The 17,258-nt window shown below is 46.4% G+C and overlaps 1 protein-coding gene and 1 long non-coding RNA gene across 2 annotated transcripts in view; one reads left to right on the top strand and one right to left on the bottom strand.

Moving 5' to 3' along the window:
- KLHL14 (kelch like family member 14) overlaps window positions 1–17,258 on the top strand; it is an 81,729-nt gene that overhangs the window by 21,718 nt on the left and 42,753 nt on the right. The window lies entirely within an intron of this gene.
- Window positions 13,050–14,986, bottom strand: LOC144888662 (uncharacterized). Its single transcript, XR_013621199.1, has 2 exons — window positions 14,725–14,986; window positions 13,050–14,153 (listed from the first exon to the last, which is right to left on the bottom strand). It is a non-coding gene; the product is annotated as an uncharacterized LOC144888662 (long non-coding RNA).

Below are 17,258 nucleotides of genomic sequence, written 5' to 3' on the forward strand. Positions count from 1 at the left end.
TCAAGCAATTAAACGTAAATCACATCATCGATGGTCTGCTCTGCTCTTTTTATTATTTACTCGTGATCTGGTATTGTACTTGTGTCAGTGAGTGGGTGTGTCTGCTTGTTGTAGTTTTTGTGTTTCCAGGTAACCACGTGGCTGGGTTCATGTCCAGGTATGACGTGATGATACAGTCACGTGAAAAAGTAAGTACACCCCTACATTTATCACTACTTCAAATACCTAAAATTAGAATCAGGTGCACCAGATCAGGTGCAAATGATTAGAACATGGTTAGAGAGGATCTTGGAGGAACATGTCTTATTTAAACCTCAGACATTTAGTTTGGTTTGCTCTTTGTTGTTGAAGTGTGCGGCGTCACCATGCCTAGATCAAAACAGCACTCTGAGGCCTTCAGAAAGAAGGTTATAGATGCCTACGAGTCTGGGAAGGGATTTAAAAAGATCTCCAAACAATTTGAAATCAATCATTCAACTGTCCGGAAGATCATCTACAAGTGGAGAAGATTCCAAACAACTGCTAACTTGTTCAGGCCAGGCCGCCCCAGCAAGTTCAGCCCGAGAGCAGACCGCAAGATGCTGAAAGAAGTCTCTAAGAACCCCAGAATGTCATCATGGGACCTACAGGTAGCTCTTGCCACTGTTGATGTCAAAGTGCACGAGTCTACCATTAGAAAGAGGCTGCACAAATTTGATCTACATGGGAGGTGTGCCAGGAATAAATCTTTGCTATCCAGAAAGAACATCAGGGCAAGACTAAAGTTTGCCAATGAACACCGAGGCAAAGACCAGCACTTCTGGAACAATGTGCTCTGGACAGATGAGTCAAAGGTAGAGCTATTTGGCCACAGTACCAGAAGACATGTTTGGCGAAAACCAAAGACAGCATTTGAGCACAAGAACCTGATACCAACTGTAAAGCATGGTGGTGGAAATATTATGGTTTGGGGCAGCTTTGCTGCATCAGGGCCTGGGCAGCTCACCATCATATAATCCACTATGAATTCTTCATTGTACCAGAGGGTGCTTGAGGATAATGTGAGGCCATCTGTCGGGAAGTTGAAGCTCAACCAAAGGTGGACCTTGTAACATGACAATGACCCTAAACATTCCAGTAAATCCACCAAGGAATGGCTGAAAAGAAAGAAATGGAGGGTTCTGGAATGGCCAAGTCAAAGCCCGTATCTAAATCCCATCGAGATGTTGTGGGGAGATTTGAAACGAGCTGTGCAGGCAAGAGAATGAATGGGATGGCAACATAGAGAGTAACCCAGTTTTAGGACCGGCAGAGAAGATAACTGAGAAGGAAGTTGAGGAAGCGATAAAAGCAATGAAGAGTGGAAAAGCGGGAGGGCCGACGGGAGTTGTGGGAGATATGTTGAAGGCAGCAGGAAGTTGGGGTGTGAAGAGAATGACAGAGATCTGTAATCTGGTGGTGAAAGAAGGCCGCATTCCAGTGGCTTGGGAACTGAGTACCCTCGTCCCTCTATACAAGGGGAAAGGTGACCCTCTGGAGTGTGGCTCGTACCGAGCGATAAAGTTATTGGAGCATGGAATGAAGGTATTGGAAAGGGTGTTGGAGAGGAGGATAAGGAAGAAAGTGAAGATCGACGAAATGCAGTTTGGATTTATGCCAGGAAGAGGAACGACAGATGCGCTTTTCATTGTGAGGCAGTTGCAGGAGAAGTACATGGATAAGAGGAAGAAGTTGTTTTTGGGTTTGTTGATCTGGAGAAAGCATTCGATAGGGTTCCACGCAAAGTATTGACATGGGCATTGAGGAAGTTAGGAGTGGAGGAATGGTTGATCAGAGTAGTGATGGCAATGTACAAAAGAGCATGCACAGCTGTAAGGACGAAGGACGGGAACAGTGGTGAGTTTGAGGTGAAGGTGGGAGTGCATCAAGGGTCGGTACTAAGTCCACTACTATTTGTAGCTGTGATGGAGGTGCTGGCTCAGACCGTAAAGGAGGGTTTACCGTGGGAGTTGTTGTATGCAGATGATCTGGTGTTGATTGCGGAAAGTATGGATGGACTGAAGGAAAAGATGAACAAGTGGAAGGAATGTATGGAGACAAAAGGTCTGAAGGTGAATATCGGAAAGACAAAGGTGATGGCAAGTGGTAAAGCATGTGGTGAGGTGGAAAGAACTGGGAAGTGGCCGTGTGCTGTGTGCAGGAAGGGTGTCGGAGTGAACTCCATTCAATGTACAATGTGTGCTGAGTGGGTTCATCAAAAATGTAGTGGTCTGAGAGGGTCATTAACCAGTGTGGCAGCTACATTAAAATGTAAGGTGTGCACAGAGGGAGCTGCAGATGGAGGAAATGTTGAGTTGGATCTTGGAGACGGCGTGAAGCTGGAAGGTGTGAAAACATTTTGCTACCTCGGAGACATGCTGAATGGAGAAGGTGGATCAGACTTGGCAACGGTTGCTCGAGTGAGATGTGCATGGAAGAAGTTTTGGGAACTGAGTGGCGTGCTGATGAGGAGGAGAGTGTCGCTGAAGCTGAAGGGAAAGGTGTATGCTGCATGTGTGAGAAGTGTTATGATTTATGGGAGCGAGACATGGGTAATGAACGTAGAGCAGCAACGAAGGCTGGAAAGGGTGGAAATGCGAATGGTTCGATGGATGTGCGGAGTATCGTTGAGAGAGAGGAAGACAAATGATGAATTGCGAAAGATGATGGGAATATTGCCTGTGATTGATGCTGTGAAGAGGAACAGGTTGAGATGGTTTGGTCATGTATTGAGGAAGGATGAAAGTGACTGGTTGAGAAGAGTGATGGAAGTTAATGTAGAAGGAAGTAGAGGACGGGGAAGACCGAGAAAGACTTGGCTAAAGATGGTGGAAGAAGAAATGCGGGCAAGGGGGTTAACAAGGAGAGATGCAGAAAATAGGGCAAAATGGAGAAGATTGTCATGGGGACCACAAGGCTAACCCCCGCTCTAGCAGGGAACATGGCCTTAAAATGCATGTTGTTGTGTTGTTGTTGTGCATGCAAGAAACCCCTCAAACATCGCACAACTGAAGGAATTCTGCATGGAGGAGTGGGCAAAAATTTCTCCCAGTCGATGTCAGAGACTGGTAGACAGTTATAAGAAACGCCTACTTGAGGTTGTTTCTGCCAAAGGGGGCAATACCACCTATTAGAGCCAAGGGTGTACTTACTTTTTCCACATGCGAAATTTGCATTTATGTTTATTTAAATTATACAATGGACTACAAAATGTAAATGTTTCATGATATTTGTTATATTATATCACCTTTATCTATCAATATTGTTGAAATGAAGATCAAATAGCTGTATGTTGAAATATGTTGAAAAAGTCAAAACTTTGCATGGGGTGTACTTACTTTTTCACATGACTGTATGTGGGTTGCGTGGTTGATGGAGCTTTTGTTCGGTGTTGTGCATGTGCGGGTGTGGTGTTGGAGACTGAGCACTGTTTTTGCTCTCCTTGTCCAGTTGCTTGCACTATATCCAGTTTTTGCCTTTTTTATCAGAGGTGTGTATTGTGTGGTATGTGTGCACAGTCTCCCCAGTTAGACTACCATGTCGGGTGTTGAAGTGCCATGCTTCCTGTATCAATCTGTGTTGTTTGTTGGATGTCATGTGTAGGATACGGGTCCCATCCAAGTCAAATTTGCGGCCAGATTTCAGGCAATGCCTCACTATGGCTGTGGTGTCACCTTTCCAAGCCGAACTGCTCTATCATGTTCACCTAGCCATTGTTTAAAATTTGTTCTAATTTCACCAATGTAGAATTGATCACAGTCTCTGCATGACGAATGTTAAGCTACTCCATATTTGTCACTAGTTGGTATTGTGTCCTTTAGTGTTGAAATGACTTTACGGATGTTGCGTAGAGGCTTGCAGGCTACACCAATCAGTGCGCTGCATACTATCCTTCCAAATCTTTTTGGAAAGGCCATGGGTAGTACGGCAGAATGCAGTGCCCAAGCATGTCTGGCTCCTTCTGTTCTGTCTATTTTGGTTCTTTCAGGGTAGTGAGTATCCCTTTGCTATACCCATTTTTTAGCAGGAATCCTCTAACTAATCTAATTCCTTTAATTGCATCGGCTTTGGAGGACGACACAGCCGATGCCCGAGCTGCCATGGACCGTGCTACATTGTGTTTGTGGGTGCTTGGGTTGCAGGAATTGAAATCCAGTAATCTGTTAGTATGAGTTTGTTTCCTGTAAACCTATTAATGAAAACTTCGAAATTGATCACTTGGCGTTTTACGTCACAAAAACTCTACAGTGTTGTCCAGCAAGGCAAAATATGACGACAATATGTCCCAAAATTTCAGGTTTACAGTGTGTCCCAAAAAATATAACTTTGTGGAAAATTATATTTTTGTTACAGCACAAAAACATTGCAGTATGGTCCAGCAAGGCTGTTTACAGAGTATAATTTTTTTTCAAGTGTCCAGTGTGTTCCAGAATATAGTATCACTTTGTGGAAATACCACCACTTTAAATTGCCCACGGAGGTGGGCCGAGTGCCAATGCTAGTATACTAAAACCGGAAACGGCCATTCTGACCCAACAAAATCAACACAACATTAAACGTCATAAACATACGGTGCCTTCAGAAAGTATCCACACCCATTGACATTTTCACATTTTGTTGTGTTACAGCCTGAATTTAAAATTGATTAAACTGAGATTTTTTGTCACTGATCCACACATAATACCCCATTATGTCAAAGTGGAATTTGGTTTTTCAAAATTTTTACCAAATAATTTAAAATGAAAGACTCATTTAAATAAGTATTCACCACCCGTGAGTCAATAACTCGTAGAAGCGCCTTTGACAGCAATTACAGGTTTGAGTCTTCTTGGGTATGTCTATCAGCTTTGCACATCTGGATTTGGGGAGTTTTTCCCAATTCTTCCTTGCAGATTTGCTCAAGCTCTATCAAGTTGGATGGGGAGCATCAGTGAACAGCAATCTTCAGGGCTTTCCACAGATTCTCAATGGGATTCAAGTCTGGGCTTTGGCTGGGCCAATAAAGAACTTTCACGTTCTTGTTCTGAAGCCATTCCACTGTTGCTTTGGCTGTATGCTTCGGGTCATTGTCCTGTTGGAACGTAAATCTTCACCGCAGTCGAAGGTCCTTTGCACTCTGAAGTAAGGTCTCCTCAAGGAGTTACCTGTATTTGGCTCTATTCACTGTTTTACATAAAAAAAACCTAAATGCGTATGTAAAAAAAAAAACCTCAATCTATATCTAACATTTGAAAATTGTAATTTATATAACTGTAAACCGTGACATTAAAATCTCAATGAAAATTTACGTAAACACAGTAAATGCTTCCGGGAAATTATAAAAATAACCAAATTGATATCTCGTAGCAGGTCAGTGGTGCTTGCCTATAATTCATAAAACTTCTCTTTATTATGTACCTATGTACAAAGTACGGTTTGTTATTGCTTACACAATGTGTAAGCATACCCCCACGCCAATCGGGGAGCACACCATATGTACCCTCTGGCGGTTTCCTTTGTTCCTAGATGGAAATTTAGACGGCGGAGCGAAAACCGTTGGTCACCGTCAGAGGGATGCTCATGTCGTTACGGTGGATGTTAACCTGGATACGAACAATGGCGGATCAATGAAGGAAAAGACATTCATGGACAGAGAGAAAAGGAAAACGTTTTCACGATTTGATTTATTACAAATATTTACAGTCTAATTATTAAAATAGCAAAGAAAAAGGGGTAGAAGCAGAAACGTAGCTTATTCTACGCCTTATGACGATTACTATGGATAAACTTCACATGGGTCCAGCACACTTTCACGGGGAGGGGAGAGGAACAAACGAACGTGGGGAACCTGATAGCACAAATTCCACGATGCTCCGGATACCTACCAACACGGTGCCAACCGTCCCGTTGTCGCCACCGAGAAGCATGAGCAGGTAACGATTATCCCAACACGTACAGGTAGAGTGAGATCGATCATCAGCCCAGGCCAAAAGAGGAGCACACATGCCAGGCCAACCATCCAGGCCCCAAGAGTGGAGTACACGTGCTCAGTGAACCCAGCAGAGTGAGCCAGGCCTGGAGTCGCCAACGAGACAGGTCCAGAGTGTCGCAATGCAGGTGTCGAGGCCTTCGAGAGGGCTACCAGCCAAGAGCACAAAATGTCCACTGACTGAGTGGGGCGATAGAAACCGGCCAGAGAGCAAAGTAACCGTGACCGCTTCTGATGCTAGCCACGAAATAAGAAAGTCAAAAACGTGTTCAATATCCCTTTGTTCACCCTCCAAAGGGGGGGGGGGGGGTAAGAAATATTGGAGGTGTCCTGGCTCCCTATTGGTCGAGCCCAAAGCCCCCCCCCCAAGTTCCCCCACAGTAACTTTCACCCCGATTGGTGGGTTCCTGAACCTGGACACCATGGTGTGCCTTGGAGCCTGCTGCATGCCTGGTAAATTATCTCTTATGGGTGGAGGACCTATCTTTCCTTTCCCCAACCCATAAAGACATACTAACCCGAAACGGCTGGGCCTGTCTATGAGGTCCATTTAGAGGCGGGGCTTAGTCTGATTGGTAATGTTCGGGTTCTGTCGGTGGTTGTCGTTAAATGGAGGTTTTTGCATGGCCGGCTTTGTAAATGTAAAACGTAAAGGGAAAATCACACAGGGAAATCAAATACTGGGGAAAACTAACCTTAATCCCTAAATAATTATCACTGCTTTGCCCCTTGTGTGTTGCGTGGTGTTTTGCGCCCCTCAGCCAATGATGCCTCCCCTCAGCCAATGATGTCGCCCCTCAGCCAATGATGCTACCCCTCAGCCAATGATGCTACCCCTCAGCCAATGATGCTACCCCTCAGCCAATGATGCTACCCCTCAGCCAATGATGCTACCCCTCAGCCAATGATGCTACCCCTCAGCCAATGATGCTACCCCTCAGCCAATGATGCTGCCCCTCAGCCAATGATGTTGCCCCTCAGCCAATGATGTCGCCCCTCAGCCAATGATGTCGCCCCTCAGCCAATGATGTCGCCCCTCAGCCAATGATGCCACCCCACACATAAACAATCTTAAGTGCAGTCTCCCTACTTAAGTACATTGAGATTTCTCTTACACGTCCATGGTCCATGCTAGATTATACAATCATACCTTTACTATGGGATTCTTTAATCTACCCCCATAAACATACAATAATATATACACACATACATTTACATCCAAATATAATATGTGAGGGCATGTTGAAAAGTAATGCCTCCTGTTCTTTTTCTCCAAAGCAGATAAAGAAAGATGTTCGCATGAAACAAAGCACAGTCCACATATTAGGTCTTTCCACCACTGAGAGCGAAATTTCATGATTCTGACATGAGATGTCTTAGTGGCTACATTAGTCAAGATGGCAGAGGGCAGCACGACATTGTCAGTGCTGTGAAGCATGAAGTGCTGGAGATGAGAGTTGTATGACTGATCGGATATGAGATGACTGCAGATGAAAGTTGGGATAAATGACTGGAGATGAGATGACTGGAGGTGAAAGTTGGGATAAATGAATGGAGTTGAAAAGAGTTGGAATGACTGGAGATGAGAATTGTGTGCACCGTTACGATCCTGTGAGTAAGAGATACTCAATGGAGAATCACCAGCCCCGACTTGGCTCCGTCAGATTTTCATCTCTTCCCCAAACTTAAGTAACAGCTTCATGGAGAACCTTTTTATTCTGGCAATGATGCCAAGGCCACGGTGAAGAGGGTTCGAATTCTTATTGAGGTACCTCCACACGCAGGTTAAGTCCTGCTGGTTAAGTCAGCTGGATGCGCAATTCTATTGTGATGGCATCACAAAACTACTTGAACGTTGGCAGAAATGTGTGGCCCACAGTGGTGATCATGCACAGTATTGCAATACATTGTGTCAACAATAGCAGAAGCAGAAGCAACAAATTCTCAGAAAGTGAAGGCTAAAAGGAAGGCACATAGCACCATGAAAGTTGAACTTGAGCAGGCACAAAAATTCCAGAATCCATTCCATTACTGTATTATTTTACAACGGTGCTTGTGAATTGCAATCGCGAACTACGACAGCATTCCATGCCGCGAGAGTAGTTGCAAAAGTGAAAAGCGGGCTTTTGGTCTTGAGTATCACAGACCACCAAACGTGGGTAAAATCACAAGGATGAGAAAGAGCGTGTGAGGGATCGGATCATCCTGCTAGGCTAGATCATTCCTCCAGATAAGATCAACACCAAAGTTCATGAAAACATCTTTTGTGGTCCTGTCAACATGGTCATTTAGATCTGTGTTCAATCACAAAACCAGATATAAACATCCAGTCCTAGATAGAACTGTTGGTGCAGAAGGAGAATTGTTGCAGGAAGAAACCGTAGATTAATTTGTCGCTGCTTCAGAAGCAGTAGGGTGTCCTACAGTTAGTTGAACGAATCATGGGAATGTTCAGCAGTAGGAAAATCACAATACATTCACAAGAACAATAATTGTTCAAATTCTTCTTCTTATCATGTCCACAGAAAGTCTATACATGGCCCAGTCAAAACTGGACACATTTTTGCGCCTCGTTGTTGAATTCGTCAAGATCTGCAACAGTGCAGGGTTCCTCTAGCGATGGACATTGCAGGAGATGTTGCATGGTCTGTGGCTCAGTTCCACATTCGCAAGTTGTCGGGCTGCTTGTACATCCCCATTTGTTTAGTGACACCTTTGAACGACCTACACCAGTCCTAAGTCTGTTAAGGCACTTCCATGTTATCTGGTTGCAATTAGCTCTTGGGGGAGGCTTTCATCAGGTAGAATTTCCATCGCTGGGGGTTGTTCGAGACTGGCAAGCCAGTCTTTCCACAAAGCGATGCGGGCTTCAGATGGGTTGAATGTAATGAAACGATACTGTTCTTGAAGCTCTTCCTTGACTTTAGGCGGCTGAGTGTTGGTGTGTGGCCATGCAGAGAGTGCCTCTCTTCTGATGTTTGACAGAGTTGCTCTTTCTTGCTGGGTACTGTTCTTCTTGTATCAGGGGGAGCTATACCCGCCAAGATATATAGGCTGTTGGTGTTTGTTGGTTTTAAACAACCTGTGATAGATCGGCAGCTTGCATTCAGAACGGTATCCATTTTCTTAGCATGAGTAGATCATTCCCATACAGGGCAGGCGTGTTCAGCAGTGGTACAGCAAAGAGCAAGTGCACTGGTTCTCAATGTTTTCGAGCTTGCTCCCCATCTTGTGTTCGTGAGCTTATTCAGGGTGTTGTTTTGTGCGCTCACTTTTGCCTTTATCTTCTCGATGTGGTTCTTGAAGGTAAGGCATCGGTCAAGAGTGACTCCTAAATAGATAGGGTGCTCGCAATGCCTCAGTGTTGCTCCACACCAGGTTACTTTAAGCTGGTGTTTGGCTTTGTGGTTTCTGAGGTAGAATGCACAAACTTGCGTCTTTGTTGGGTTTGCACGAAGGTGGTTTTCTTCATAGTAGGATATGAGTCCCCCCAAGGCCTCAGACAGCGTTTTCTCCACGGTGTGAAAATCAGTGCTTTGGGCAGTGACACATAAGTCATCAGTACATATAAAACGGTGTGTAAAACCGTCTATAGGTTGGTCATTTGTGCACATGTTGTACAGCAACGGTGCAAGCACGCTTCCCTGAGGAAGACCATTCTTCTGAATGCGCCACCTGCTGCGCTTCCCACCTAGTTCAACATAGAACGGACGATTCTGAAGCATGCTTTCTACAGCTCTGTTAAGTGGATATATTTTATCATCTCTAGGATGTTGCAGAGGAGACACCTATGGTTCACTGTATCATATGCTGCTGACAGTTCTGCAAAAACAGCACCTGTTACCATCCCTTGCTCAAAAACCATCTTCCATATGTTGTGTGAGGTTGAGCAGTTGGCTTGTTGTTGATTTGCTGGGGTATGAACCTGCTTGCTCTGGAATGATCCTCTCCTCTACAGCTGGTGTTATCCTATTGAGCATCAGGCGTTCAAACAGCTTATCGGTGTGGCAAAGCAGTAAAATTGGCCGAAAACTCTTAGGATCAGAGGGATCTTTTCCAGGCTTTAATAGTGCTATTACATGTACCTTCTGCCAAATCTTAGGTAGTTTGTGTGTTTCCAGACGGTGGTTAAACAATTATTGTAGGAGCCATTTCTTTGCTTGCTGTCCAAAATGCTTTATCTTCTCCGTTGCCATGTTGCCAAGACCAATTGCTTTCCCGTGTTTTGGACTAGATATACCAGTTTCCAGCTCTTTCATGGTGAATGGTCTAGTAAAGCCAAAGTCATTGCTGTATCATTGTTTTTGTACAATTATTGAACACAATCCGATTTGGTATCATCTGCTAGGTTTTAGCACCCCCTAATTTCAGGTGAGGAATTACTAAACTACAGGGATAACTCGATGCAGGTTGTTATTAGTCATCCAGACAAGTTAAATCAGTGAAAGTTTATAATTGAAAAAGCTGGACTTATCTTGCCTTGTTCACGGCAGATGTTGAAGTGAAGAAGAAGCTTGAAAATCGCCACGTGACCTCAACCGTTGGTAGGGTGAATTGGTCTGTTGACCAATACAGGAGTCCTGTGCTGATTGATGATCAAATCGCATATCGCCCTTTTTGTTGAGAGACTGCGATTCAACTCTTTCCCAAATGGATTCCTTTGCACCTTGAGCAAACCACTTTTTTATTTGTCTAAGATGACCACTTCACTGTTATGAAAGCTGTGATCATGCAGGTTCAAGTTCATATATACAGCAGAGTTCAACACCTCTTTTTTTAAGTGATTCTTCACCATTGAGAGATGGGGCCAAAAGCAATATATAGCATGATATTTCAAAAAGTTGGGGTGGAGTTATAATAAAACTTGATGGACGAGTTGGTTTGGTGACAAGAACAAGCCGATTCTATTTTGGTTCAGGTCCGAATCCAGATCCGGCACATCAGTGGGATACAAAACAAACTGTTCAGCCTGGCGGAGCCTGGCCTGGCGGAGTGCTCTACGAGAGCCATTCTAGTTCAGTCCTGTAGTACAGAAGATATCATTAATATTTTGACCCTACATTTAATCACAACCATTTTGCTATAATTTACCAAATGTCCGTCTGTCTGTCTGTCCGTCCGTTCGAAGGTACCGCAAAAACGGCTAAACCGATCGCAACGATATTTTGGGTGGTTAATCCTGGGATCTCCTGGAGTAAAATAGGCTATATATTTTTTTCCAATTTCAGCTTTGGCCTCCAGCATTTTCAGGTTTGGACTCCCGCATAACGTTATTTTCCCGGGTGCCGCACAAACGGCTGCACCGATCGGCTGCACCGATCGGACTTGGTGGCCTCGGACAAAGACCTTTTATAAGGACATGGGTTGAATCCCTGCTTGAGAGAATGCCAACCCCCTCCCCGCCATCACGGTCGTCTCTCCAACTCACAATCCCATGAGATATGCGGAAAGAACGACCCAAAACCAATTATCTTCTTTTTGATTCGTATATAAACATCATTAAAAGTAAATAATGACCTCGGCCAAAGTTCAAATGACGTGGGTTTAATCTCTACATGAGAGAATTCCACATGGCTATTTGGGCGGTGTATAAGCCAACAGATCGCTGTCTCCATCGATCTTGCCAAGACCGCAACACCTATTGGCTCAAAATCCTTTTAACTGTTGACTTGGTAGTTTTTACAATGAAGGAAACTTTAACAATGTTGTTAAAAGTTTATTTGTGATTAATTTGTGATTGGAGTTATGTTGTTTGGAATCAAAAAAGAGATATCGAGTTCAAGTGAATGACGACATGCCGTGATGGTTTCTACTTTCTGAACGTGAACTTCGCGGATCGCCATATGCAGATTCGTCACGGTCCCACGATCGATGTTTCTATACGTGAACGTACCCGTTTGTTTGCGAAAGGGTACGTTTTTCATGGAAGTCTTTCAAGAACTTGCTGTCCATGTCTGATGTGCGACTGAAGGTGCTACAGGAATGTGGAATTTATTGGTTTCATGCTTTAGCATTCGCCGTATCTGCATTGCCTGTTTGCTTCTGGCCTCCCACCCATGTGTATCACGGGTATCTCACTAGTCGGGGGTAATATAACATTCCGCCAGGAAACGTCAACAGCAACCATCCTCTTTGACTCAACTTCTCTTAGTAGTCAGGGCCCTTCGGGATATTTTGGTTCAAATTCTTCCAAAAGCATCAAATTTGGCGCAGATGTTGCCCATACCATACTCTTTCGATTTTTGACGGGCGCCAAGGGCGGTATGACCCGGGACCACGGAGGTATATAATATGGAGAGCCAATTGGCCACCTCGCAGCATTAGCCGCCGTGAAGCCACCGGAAATAGTCTGGTGGCCATATTGGGAAGCCGATTGTTTTGTAAACAAAGCCTGTCAAAGCAAAGGCGTGGCGCAATGATGATGCAGCTGGAGCGAATTTTAGGACCGCCGACTATTTAATTAATATAGAATACTAATATTTGAACTGATATTCGGGCTCAGAATCCCGTTCTTTAAGGAAATGGTGTTCATTAAGTTTGAAGTTGATTTTAGACGCATTTTTCCTGAGGAATCCAATGGTTTAGAGCTTGTTTGAAAAAAAAGTGCCCAAAATTACCGCTCGGTGTTCTTTATCGTCCTTCTCATGACCCAATCACCCACTAGTAGGAATAAGAATCCTGACATGTTACACCCCTGTTTAACTCCTGTCTTCACCTTGAACCATTCTGTTGTTTCACCTTGGTCGACGACCGCACATTGAAAGTCTTGGTAAAGGGCTTTTACAAGGTTCACTAATTTTCCAGGTATGCTGTATTTCTTCATTATGACCCAGACTTTCTCTGGGCAAGGAGTCGAAAGCTTTCTAGAAATCTATAAAATTGAGGTACATCGTCGTTTGCCATTCTTTGGCTTGTTCTATAATATTCCTCAATATAAAGATCTGATTTGTTGTCATGTTATATGATGTTACTTAATTCAGTCATTATATTGTAACTAAGATGTGTATGTTTCTATTACCGAGATGTTAGAAACCAGTCACATAAATGACATGAAACGCTGTCATGTAGTTAACCCACACAATTCTTGGGTTTCGGAAGTTTTTGCTATTCATAACATACAAGACTTACATGTTGCAATGGAACGTTCAGCAGGACATGGTAATTGTTACATGAATAATGGAGCGGAGATATAGACATCTCATGCAACACATCTTTTACAGTTTAAATATTTACATGAAGTGTTGGTGAACTCGCCATATCAGACAAAGGGCAACCCACTTGCAGACTTGATGTCATGTCGCATCAAGAGGCGCTTATATGCGGCAACAAACTGCCGGGCCGTTGGGTTATTCCCACTTCCACATGCAATGCGGACCGCTCCAAAGAAAAGTTCAATGTGGTCTTGGCTCATTTTGTACGTGAGCAGGTATCGCAGGGGAGATGAGGCAGGTTTGACATATGTGAAATACAAAATTGTGACACTCTCTATGCAGATCATGAAACCAATGAAGGGGGTTTTCAAACGCGTATTGGTCATAACTTGACCATTCATGTTTTTGATGTTGGACAAGTAACTGTAGGCAGTATCCAGGAATGGCAGGAAAAGTCCTTCTTGTGATGTCATGAGTGGTGCCTTGTAGTTTCGTGCCAATGGATTGCGAGAATTTAGAATGTCAAACAGTTTGTCCAATGTTTCAATGTATTGGCAGGTAGCCTCACTGCCCTGAAATTCTGATAGTTGCAAAGTGTCCCTGCAAAACCGAATTGCATCTGCCACACTAGTGCTCAATGTCTGAGCGGCTGTGTCCACCTTCATGACATTGCTCTTCCACTCGATGTGTTTCCGGGAGAGCTTATTTCCCAGACGCAAGCCTTCCCTCTTCTGCAGATCAAAGAGTGCCTGGATGTATTTCCACGCGATGACTTTTTTGTTGCCATCCTCCATCATTTTCATGGATCCAAGACAGTTTCTTGCAAGTTTAAGCATGTGACATGCATCGAGTACTTCGAGTACTTCGGCTTCAGTCGGACGGTTTGACCAGTCCTGTCGAAGTCACTCTCATTGAAGTGATCACTGCACAGAACTGTGGTGCCTGGGGTGGGGTAGAAGGACTCCCTTCTCAGGGCAGATGTCCATCGAGAGCACAAGTCCTTATCCTTTGGAAACCTTGAAACAAAATACATTGTGGTCACAAAATGTGGTTGCGGGTCAAAACCTCAGAGGGCAGTCAAAACATCCGAGTCAAAACGACTCCATATCAAAATAATATTTTGAGTTTCATATGTATAGTTAAATACAACTTCATCTGCTAATGTTTGCCATGTGTCGGACTTTCGTACCTTCCACAAGTAACCCCCATTTGCTCTTTCTGCTCACGAGTGACACAGGAGGGCATGGAAACCCTGACAATAGTAGACTGGACAATTAAGTTAAGCTCATCACAAATTAAATCACTTGACAATGATCACGAGCTGACGAGTCAATCTCGATACTTCAATCTGAATCAATGAATGAGTCAATCAGACATCAGTCTGACATACTCACATAGCCCGAGTGAATACACAATACAGTTATATTTGAGATCTGTGTCGTATTGCACACCCTGCGCGTGGTCTAACATCATCAAATTCAAACACAGTGTTCAAACTTCATTGAAACTTAATTACCTAGCCCCACCACCGTGACCACGCCAAAAACTGAAAAAGCAGAACACCCGCGATCGCGGTTTGTCACTGACTTGTGAAATGTGCATGTGGAGGCCTTCCCTGAGGTATTTGTGCAGTCAAATGCAACACACTGTGGCATTTTGAAACAGCGCGTTCACAAATAAGACTCCTTACAGTCGGTAAGCATCCAAAATGAATCAGAAATTGTGAGATCAGCTGATTGTGAGATCAAACACGGACGCAGACACAATCGGCTTCCCAATATGGCCGCCAAGCAACTTCCGCTAGCTTCAGCCGACAGCCGTCATTGGCTCTCCAGGTTTATTATATACCTCCGTGCCCGGGACCATACCGGTCCATCCCGCCATGTCACCTGACCTATGACGTCATAATTAGGATATGCATCCAATGACATGGCGTACTATAAGTGGTCAAAGTTCAAAATGAATCGATCGAAAAATGAAGGCAGGGATCCATTTTTAAGGTTTTCATAAAATCCAATATGGCCGCCAGGTCACATGACCTATGACGTCATATTTATGACATGTATACAATCATGTATACATGAACCCGGATCATGATCGCACAAAAATTAAACACAAGGATATGGCATACAGTTCATAAAACATCAAAATCCATACCTTTGTAATTAGACTGATGAACTGCATATGCCTGAAAATGAGGAAATAGACATGTAAATATTTCCTCTAATTGTCAAAAATAAGGTCAGAGTTCGATGACCCAACCCAGAAACATAAAATGTTGAACCTCGCGTAAATCTTGACAAAAAACTCAAAAACCGACATGTTTGACTCAAAAATGACATTTAAGATGACCTTGAGGGTTGACCTTGACCTCGAATCATCAAAATAACATTTGGATTCCTCGACCTCGAAAACCCCTGAAAAGTGGTATTAAAGCGCGGCGTTACGCGCGCTGCTTGTGAGCAAGGAGGAAGCGAACAAGCGGTAACATATAAACGTCTTTATTGAAAGACTACACTGTAACACTAAACTCCTCCGGGCTGGTCGCCCGGGGTATATCATGAGGCCACGCCTACCCCTCGGGCGTGGCCACCGCCCACTCGGTGCGTGGAATGATGTCACCACGCCAGTGGGCTTTTGTGTCCGCCACACGCGCCCCCCCAGAATTCCCGCGCACCTGGAGGGCCAGTTTGCGGGGCAGACGAATGACCCGGCCGAAGCGCCCCCTGGCGATCGGCGGCGTCCGGGGTGCAGGGATACCAGGTGGGATGCCCCTGGCTGCCCCTGGGATGGGTGCAGGACCGGGGGGCGCCGTGGCGGCGGGGCTGGGCGGTGCCGGGGGTCCGCCCGCAGGAGGGCGGCCCCGACGTGGGGGTCGGGCCACTGGCGGTGGATGGTCCACATCGAGGTGGGCCGGCTTGAGGCGGTCTACCGAAACGCGGTCAGGAGTACCGCCGATGTCCAGGGTGAAGTGCTTCGCCCCGGTCTCCAGCACGCGGAAAGGCCCGTCGTACGGGGGCCGCAGTGGTGTCCGATGGGCATCGTGGCGGACGAAGACGTACTCCGCCGTGCGAAGCTCCGGGGCGACGTGCGTCGGTGGGTGCCCGTGGCATGCCGTTGGCACCGGGGCGAACCTCTGGGCGGTCTCTTGCAGAGCGGAGCGCTGCTGTGCCGCGGACCATGGTGCCGTGGAGTCGGGGAGGAACTCGCCCGGCACCCGCAGCGGTTGCCCGAAGACCAACTCCGCCGCGGATGCGCGCAGGTCCTCCTTGGGCGCCGTCCGGAGGCCCAGCAGGACCCAGGGGAGCCTGTCGACCCAGCCGCCGTCGCGGAGGGTGGCCCGGAGCGCGGCCTTCAATGAGCGGTGAAATCGCTCACACAGGCCGTTAGCCTGGGGGTGGTAGGCCGTGGTTCGGTGCAGCCGGACCCCGAGCCCCTACGCAACCGCCCCCCAGAGCTCCGAGGTGAACTGGGGGCCGCGGTCGGATGAGATGTCTGAGGGGGCGCCGAACCGGGCGACCCAGGTGGCGATGAAAGCCTGCGCGACATCGGCCGCCGTTGTCGACGCCAAGGGCACGGCCTCCGGCCACCGGGTGGTGCAGTCCACCATGGTGAGGACGTAGGTGAAACCCCGCGAGGGGGGCAGAGGTCCCACCAGGTCCACGTGGACGTGGTCAAACCGGCGTTCCGGCACCGTGAACGGGGCCAACGGGGCCTGGGTGTGCCGGTGCACCTTGGCGCGCTGGCACGCGAGGCACGTCCCGGCCCAGCCGCGGACGGCCTTCCGGAGGCCATGCCAGACGAACTTGTCGGCGATCAGCCTTTGGGAGGCCCTCGCGCCCGGGTGGGACAGGCCGTGGATGGCGTCAAACACCTGGTGCTGCCAGCCCGCGGGCACAATGGGGCGAGGACGCCCGAGGGAGACGTCGCACAAGAGAGCCGCGCCCGCGCCGTCGAACGGCACCTCGGTGACGCGGAGGCCCGTGACGGCGGTCCGCAAGGCCTGGACGTCGGGGTCAGCGGCCTGGTCCGCTGCCATCCGGGCATAGTCGATGCCGAGGTGGACTGTGTGGGCGACGGCCCGGGAAAGGCAATCCGCCACCGGGTTGTCCTTCCCCGCG

This window comes from Myxine glutinosa, chromosome 13 (assembly GCF_964187855.1).
Source record: "Myxine glutinosa chromosome 13, kmMyxGlut1.1, whole genome shotgun sequence".
Lineage (NCBI taxonomy): Eukaryota > Metazoa > Chordata > Myxini > Myxiniformes > Myxinidae > Myxine > Myxine glutinosa.